The sequence below is a fragment of the Pinus tabuliformis genome, chromosome Q, assembly GCF_031772625.1.
Source record: "Pinus tabuliformis cultivar Carrire ecotype Pingquan chromosome Q, CPIR1, whole genome shotgun sequence".
Lineage (NCBI taxonomy): Eukaryota > Viridiplantae > Streptophyta > Pinopsida > Pinales > Pinaceae > Pinus > Pinus tabuliformis.
Window position 1 is genome coordinate 1353111797 of NC_142296.1, and position 6800 is coordinate 1353118596.

The following is a 6800-nucleotide window of genomic DNA, read 5'->3' on the forward strand; positions in this document are numbered from 1 at the left end:
CCGATATGCGATGGCGCATATCGTGAATCGCATTTCGCAGAAAACACATTGACAGATGATTGCCACACATAAAGGAACTACGATCTGTGATACTGTGATACTGCGATCTGCGATATTGTGAAGCAAATCGCAAAATCGCCTTATCGCAGATCTGTAGGGCCCGTTCTTCGAGAAAATCTTTCATAAAACCGAGGCCCAGTTATGCACATTAATGTTAATCAATGAGTTAGTTGGCAATCATTAATAAAATATGGTTTTGATCTTATCAAGGAGCCAGTTCACGTAAGGTGATATATTTTATATGTTTTCCGCATTTAAAGCTTTCCCGTCACCTTTTTCTTATCATCGTTCTCACCTCATTTGTAAACTGCAGGAGCGAAGAGCAGAGAAGTATACAGAGCAGAGTTCAAGATATTATGGGAAAGAAGGGTAAAGCTCCCAGTTCTGAAGATAAAGAGATGACTCCCTTGTACACAGACACCACCTGCAGCAAAGATGTCGGTATTACCACTTGGGAAGGCATGTATAGTTTACTTGAGGAATAAGATCCCAAGGTAATGGAGGTTACGGCTACAGCAGGCTCACACGGGTCTTCGGAGGCATCTATTATAGATCTAGCATGTTCATTCTTGCACAGGATAGCGGCGAGGTCCAAAATTCACCCGTACACGGAAATGGTTAAATGGATACTAGATAGTGTTGATATCACAAACAGACAATTCAAGACTCAGGGTCAAGGACTTATTGGCTCTTTCACTCCACAAGATTTGAAGCTCATGTATCATTTACCAAAGCCATAGGCGACTTATAACAAACAGTTCATAGAAAAGTTTGCTAAAGAAAATGAAGATTTAGCATAATGCACCAAGGACTGGTCAAGAAGGGCAGAATCAATTCAAAGATTAACCAAGTTAAATTGGGATTCTTACTAGGCGTACTTGGTAAAACCACACAGCCAGTGCATGACTCTCAAATGTATCATCAATTCTGCTGAGAAGATGGCGCCAGCTCTTACCGATTCTGTTTTTGCAGGACAGCTAAAGTCGGAAGTTGGCTGGCCAACTCTCCTCAAGCAAATGTTGAACGCTTGCGACTTCAAGGAACAGATACATAGATAGTTAGTTATTAGTTTTAGTTTTAAATTTTGCTTTATTTTTACCTGAAATGAGGACAGTCATTTAAACCGCATCCTACATTTTTGTAATAAATTATTTTTAGAATTAGTTAGTAGTATTTAAATCCTTCTCATGCATTTAGAGAAGGGTCCAAAAATTTATCAAAAACTTGTCCTCGGAACATGCACTTTTGCACCCTCCGAGGAGGTTTTGATGAATGAATGGAACAGGATTTATTGATATTTGTGTTTAATATCTACTACTGATGTTGCACTTTTGTACTCTTAGTGGATGTTGGATTAAGAAGAAATAGATCATTATTGTTGGAGCTCATGAGTAGAACTAGTTATAAATGGTACTTTTATCTCTTAATTGTTTCTGCTTATGTGTTATGGTGATATTCATGTTCAGTTATTTATATATGAATGTTTAAATGCTTGAGTTATCATTTGGCACTTTTGTACAGTGATAACTATTTATTTATGCTTAATATATGAGTAGCTTATTATGCAATATGTTTTTCACAACTGTTTCGTCTAACTTTTTATATGAAATGGTTTATCTTTATTGAATTCTTTTCTCATAACAGTTGAATGATCTTTATTACCATCTGTTATTTGAAATAATTTTAGATCGCATAACGGAAAGATTACATCCTGGGTTAGTTTAGAATTAGATATTTCTGTCTATTAGAATACAATTGCATGTTGTTAGATTAGATTTAGAATAAATAGCATTATACTTAGGAATCATTAGGAAAGAAATATCAATTCTCAACACACACACACATATATTGGGAAACTGGTCCCATATCCCCAGTCGGACCCACTATACCAAACGGAAAAGGAGCTGCTAACAAAGGTCCGGACGGGGTGGGTATCCCCCTTGTTGTAGACCCAATTTTCAGGGCTTCAACAGGTTGCTATGTACTTAGGTGCCAAATTAGAATCAAAGGAGATGAGGTTTTGATTGTTGATGATAGTTGCAGGGCTTACCAATTATGATCTGATGTATAAGGGCTCTTTCTCTTCCTTTGTCATCACCTTCTTTACCTCTTCATCCCTTATCTCCTCATGTGTTAACCAAGATGTTAATGCCATGAGTTTCATGTCTCCAATCTGGAATTGGGGTCCAAAAAATTCATGTCTCTTAGGATTAGATTATGAATATAAAACTCAGCTACTTTTGTCCTCTCATCCATACTTACCTTTTTGCAAAAATCAATAAATTGCTTGTAGTCTTAGAAATGCAAAGAGCCATATTGTGCTAGTGTCTTAATTTGAAATTGAAGCCACTACTCCTTGAGGAAAAGAGCATAGGATTTGGATGGTTGCTTGCGTTGTATGGCTTCCATAGAGAGACTTGCCATAGTATCAAGTTGTGTTTCCTTCTCTTGCAGTTGTTCTTTTAGTAGTGTATTTTCTGCCTGCAATTGTTCCCTCATGGTTGACTCCCTTATTCTTAGGTCACTTAATTACTTGGCCATTTAATTGATCTTTTCTTCTATTAGGCCCACATCTTCTACATTTTTGGATTTGGAAATTTACATCCATCTATGTGTCCTTCCTCTTTCCTTTTCTAATTCAAAGAAGAGTGGGATGGCAAACTTCAGGGGTATAATCCTACCTCCCTCAACAAACTTGTAGTAGGATTATAGACTAGGTTGTGGATCAAGTTCTTGAATCTATTGGAGGCCTTTTTCATCTACTTTTGAGGTGGTTGCTCCTTCCTGTAACTCATTTTTTTGCTCTTTTAGCATCCCCTATTTCTCCTGTAACAACCCTTGTTTCTCCTGTAGATCTTCTTTTTCGTCTTGCTCAAGGGAATTTTGTATATTGGGTTTCTTGAAGGTCACTTCCCTAGTGGTGGGACTTGTCACATATGTCACAGGTGGTTTGGTTTTTCCCTTAGGAGGTAATCTCCTCAATTTTTCCTTCACTAGGCCCCACTTCTTCCTTTTTACTGGGTGACTTCTCAATAGTGATAGGAACCTCTGAAGGAGGCAGTGGTTTCCCCTTCCTGATCCTGGTGCTCTTCCTTGTTTTAAAATATAGGGGACCTTGCCTTGGATGCCTCCTTTTGGGCTTGATAGGTGTGCTCAATGTAGCCAATGTTGCAGCCACTTCTTGCTCAGTATTCCCTGGAGAGAGACTTGTGTGATGTCCTTGCTTCTCTATTTCTTGGGGTTCAGAAGTCTCCTCAGGGCTTGTTTTTTATGCTACTTGTTTCTCTCCTTCTTCTTCCTTAGCCTCTGTTTCTTCTTCCTCTATTTCTGCTACCTTTTCTTCCTCTGTTTTTCCTGCCTCTTCTTCCTCTATTTTTCCTCCCCTACCTCCAGTGCTAGAGGTTGGTGTTTCTCCAGGTGTGATGGCTTGGGTTTCAATGAAGACCTCCCTATCCATGTCCACAAAATCAATCCATAGGACAAGGTTCCTTAAGTGGCTCAAAGCATCCATCACAATTAACTTGATGAGGCCATGGTGGGCTATGTGTTGATGCTTTCCTTCCCTCACCTTCTAGCTCATTTCAATGATTGATTGCAAGAGGAAATGGGGAACACTAAGTCTTTGAGGGAGAGGCAATTTTTCCTTGAATCTTAACTCATGGAGCAACCTGAAATGGTAGGCATATACCACACTCAATATCCCTTCACAAGATATATATTTGAGGATGTGATAAGCCACCTCATCCCAGGGGTAAGGTAGGCTCTCCCTTCTCACTCCATTCTTATCTTCTACAGGTTTTTCTTTCAGAATGAAGAAGTTTTTCTTAGTTGTGACACTCACTGCTTTGTCCTCTTTGCTCCATCGAGTTCCCAAGGGTAAGGTGGTCACTTTGCTTATAGTTTCAAGGCTTAAAGAGATGGCCAATCCTCTAACAACAGTGGTGGCACTATCTTCTCCTTGAGAATGCAATGCCATGGAAAATTCATGAGTGATATCATCATCATACCCTTTTAACAATTCAAAGAAACCCAACCATTGATGCCTTCTAAAAATGTTCACTACAGGAGGGTGTTGGTGAATTATCTTGGTGTTTGTGGGTTCTCTTCTATTAAATCCTCCCCCCATTTATTCTACTACCCCTTCTTGGTGTTACTTAGGTGTGAAATTCAATTTTCTTCAGAGAAATCTCAATGGTAGAAACAATGTTAAACCTCCTTTTTATCAGTGAGGGAGAAGGATGATAGAATTTATATCAAAACAAATTATTTTTGCCCTTATCTTTCATTGACACACACCAATTTCCAAAATACCTACTGCTCAATTGTCTATCACATGTTACCAACTTCAGGCAGAATTTCTCATGTGATTGTATGGAAATCAAGGAGGGAGGAAACCACTTACTCCTTTTCAAAATAGCTATGTATGTGCATGAGGGTTGAAGACAATTTCGGGTCACTGTGGTTCTTTTTCACCCTTAAATTATCTCTTGTATCTCCTTCTTGACCCTCATGTAGCAGTCCAAACCCTCCTGTAGCTTCCTCTTGTATCACCTACAAACAGAGTTTGAAACAACTCGGTAGCACCCTAAGTAGTCTAATAACAATAGCTCTATCTTCCTCTAACTTATTTTTTGAAATGAGCAATGGTGCAAATGGAGTCGAGCCCAATACATAATATTCCATTTTTGTTAAAGGCTCGGAGTGCTTTAGTGGCATGGAACATAGATGAGTTTCATTTTTTGAACCATTGTCCCCACTCCTTGCAATCATTACCCCTCTCCTCGTGATTATCACCTCACCCCTCGTAAGCACCACCCCATTTGATTTGACATCTCCACGTTGCATGGGTGACTTAATATGAACTTTAGTTAACTACCCGAGGGTGGCCAAGTTCACTGGCCACCTCCAGCCTATTAAAACTCCTTTCTCAACCATTAACACATTTTAGCATTTTATGCATAGAGAAGAGGTGAGGGTTGTCATACCTGAGCCTACCCGTGGATCAAATTACTAGAGATGGTTGCATGCTAGAGTTGGGCCTCATAACATCATGATCTTGAGGGAGTTTATTTCCTTGGCTTGTTTATGTTCAGGTCTTCATAACTTGATGATGTTCTGACTGATAACCTTGCTATGTGTGTAGGTGCCTTCCATGTGTCCAAGTTGCTGCCGGTGTAGTAGATGGCCTTCTTCCTAAGGATGGTGAGTCTCCTCTCTGTTGCAGAAATGGCTCCATGATGTTCTCTGTGGGTGAAAAAAATAATTTCAGGGAGCTATGTTGTGAATGTACAGGCTACTATAGGAGGAGTCTCCTTCCTATAGCAGTCATTTAATCCTACCATCAAGTCTTCATTTTGCATGCCAAGTTGATGGAAAGTGATGAAAGGCATGAGGAAAATATTACGATCACAAGGAAGTGGTGTAGGTGATAGAAGAATAGAAATCAATGTTCTTCTGTGTTTTTTAGATGCATGACAAAGTGGAATTTTTGAGTAAATTTTGGCTAGATGGAGTGGATGGGTGATGGGGTTGACATTGGAGTACCCCTCTTAGCATTTCCTACAAACAATATGGCCTTCTGGTTTCTTTTTCCCATTGGATCCTCCTCCCCTAGCCTTATAGGCTCCTCTTGTAGCATTACAGGTTCCTCCTGTAGCATCACAACGAGGAGGTAAAACTGGAGTCTTTTGTTGATTGGATGATGGAGAGAGGTGGGTATGTGAGTGGAGAGTGTGGAAATGAAATGCATAGGTGGAAGAATGGAGGAATGCACTTGTAGATTCTACTTTGTAACCATGATTTTGTCACTGTTTGGAGTCCTGCAAAAAGAAAATGTTAGTAGAAGTGTAAGAGCTCCTTGTATTTTTTTTTGTAAGACAAGAAGAATGCCTTTGCAAATGTTTTCAACCTACATGCCTACCCTAATCGCCTTAGAGGAGGTTTTCACTTGGGGATCTTTTATTTTTCTTTTTTCCTTTTTTTGCTCCCGAGTTGCCTCAGAGAGGTTTTCAACTCAGGAGTTGGCCTCAGATGCCTCATGGAGGTTTTAATCTAGGCCTTATTATTATTATTATCATTATTAAGAAGTTTGGTGGACTGAGGGCTATGAGCCTCCCAATCACATTTAACTCTCTATTGACTGAACTGACAAATTATTCCTTAAACAAAGGTTTCTTGTACAACTTCAACATACTACCATTGACAAGTAAGGGAATCCCTTCCTCATCAATTGTTCTGATTTGGACAGACCCATTCTCATGACACTTCTCTACCAAATAGGGACCCAACCATCTTGTCATTAACTTCCCCTTGAAATCCTTGAATCTAGAATCATACATCATGGCCCAATCTCCTTCTTGAAAATTCATTTCCTTGATGTGCTTATCATGCCAAATCTTCCTTTGTAGTTGGATTACCTCAGTGTTTAGAAGAGATTGCATTCTGAATTGATCTAGCCCATTGAGTTGGATCAACCTTTCTTGTTGTGTTTTATTGAGATCCAAGTCTAACCGAGCTACCATCCTTAATGTTTTGTACTCAAATTCAATAGACAGTAGGACCTTCTTCCCATAGACCAGATCAAATGGAGTGAATCCAGTGGTGGTCTTCCAAGTGGTGTTGTAGGCCCAAGTGGCTTCCACAAGTCTATATGCCCAATCTTTATTTTGTTGCTAATAATATTGGTAAGAATGTTCTCCAATGCTCTATTTGTGACTTCCACCTACCCATTTTCTTGAGGG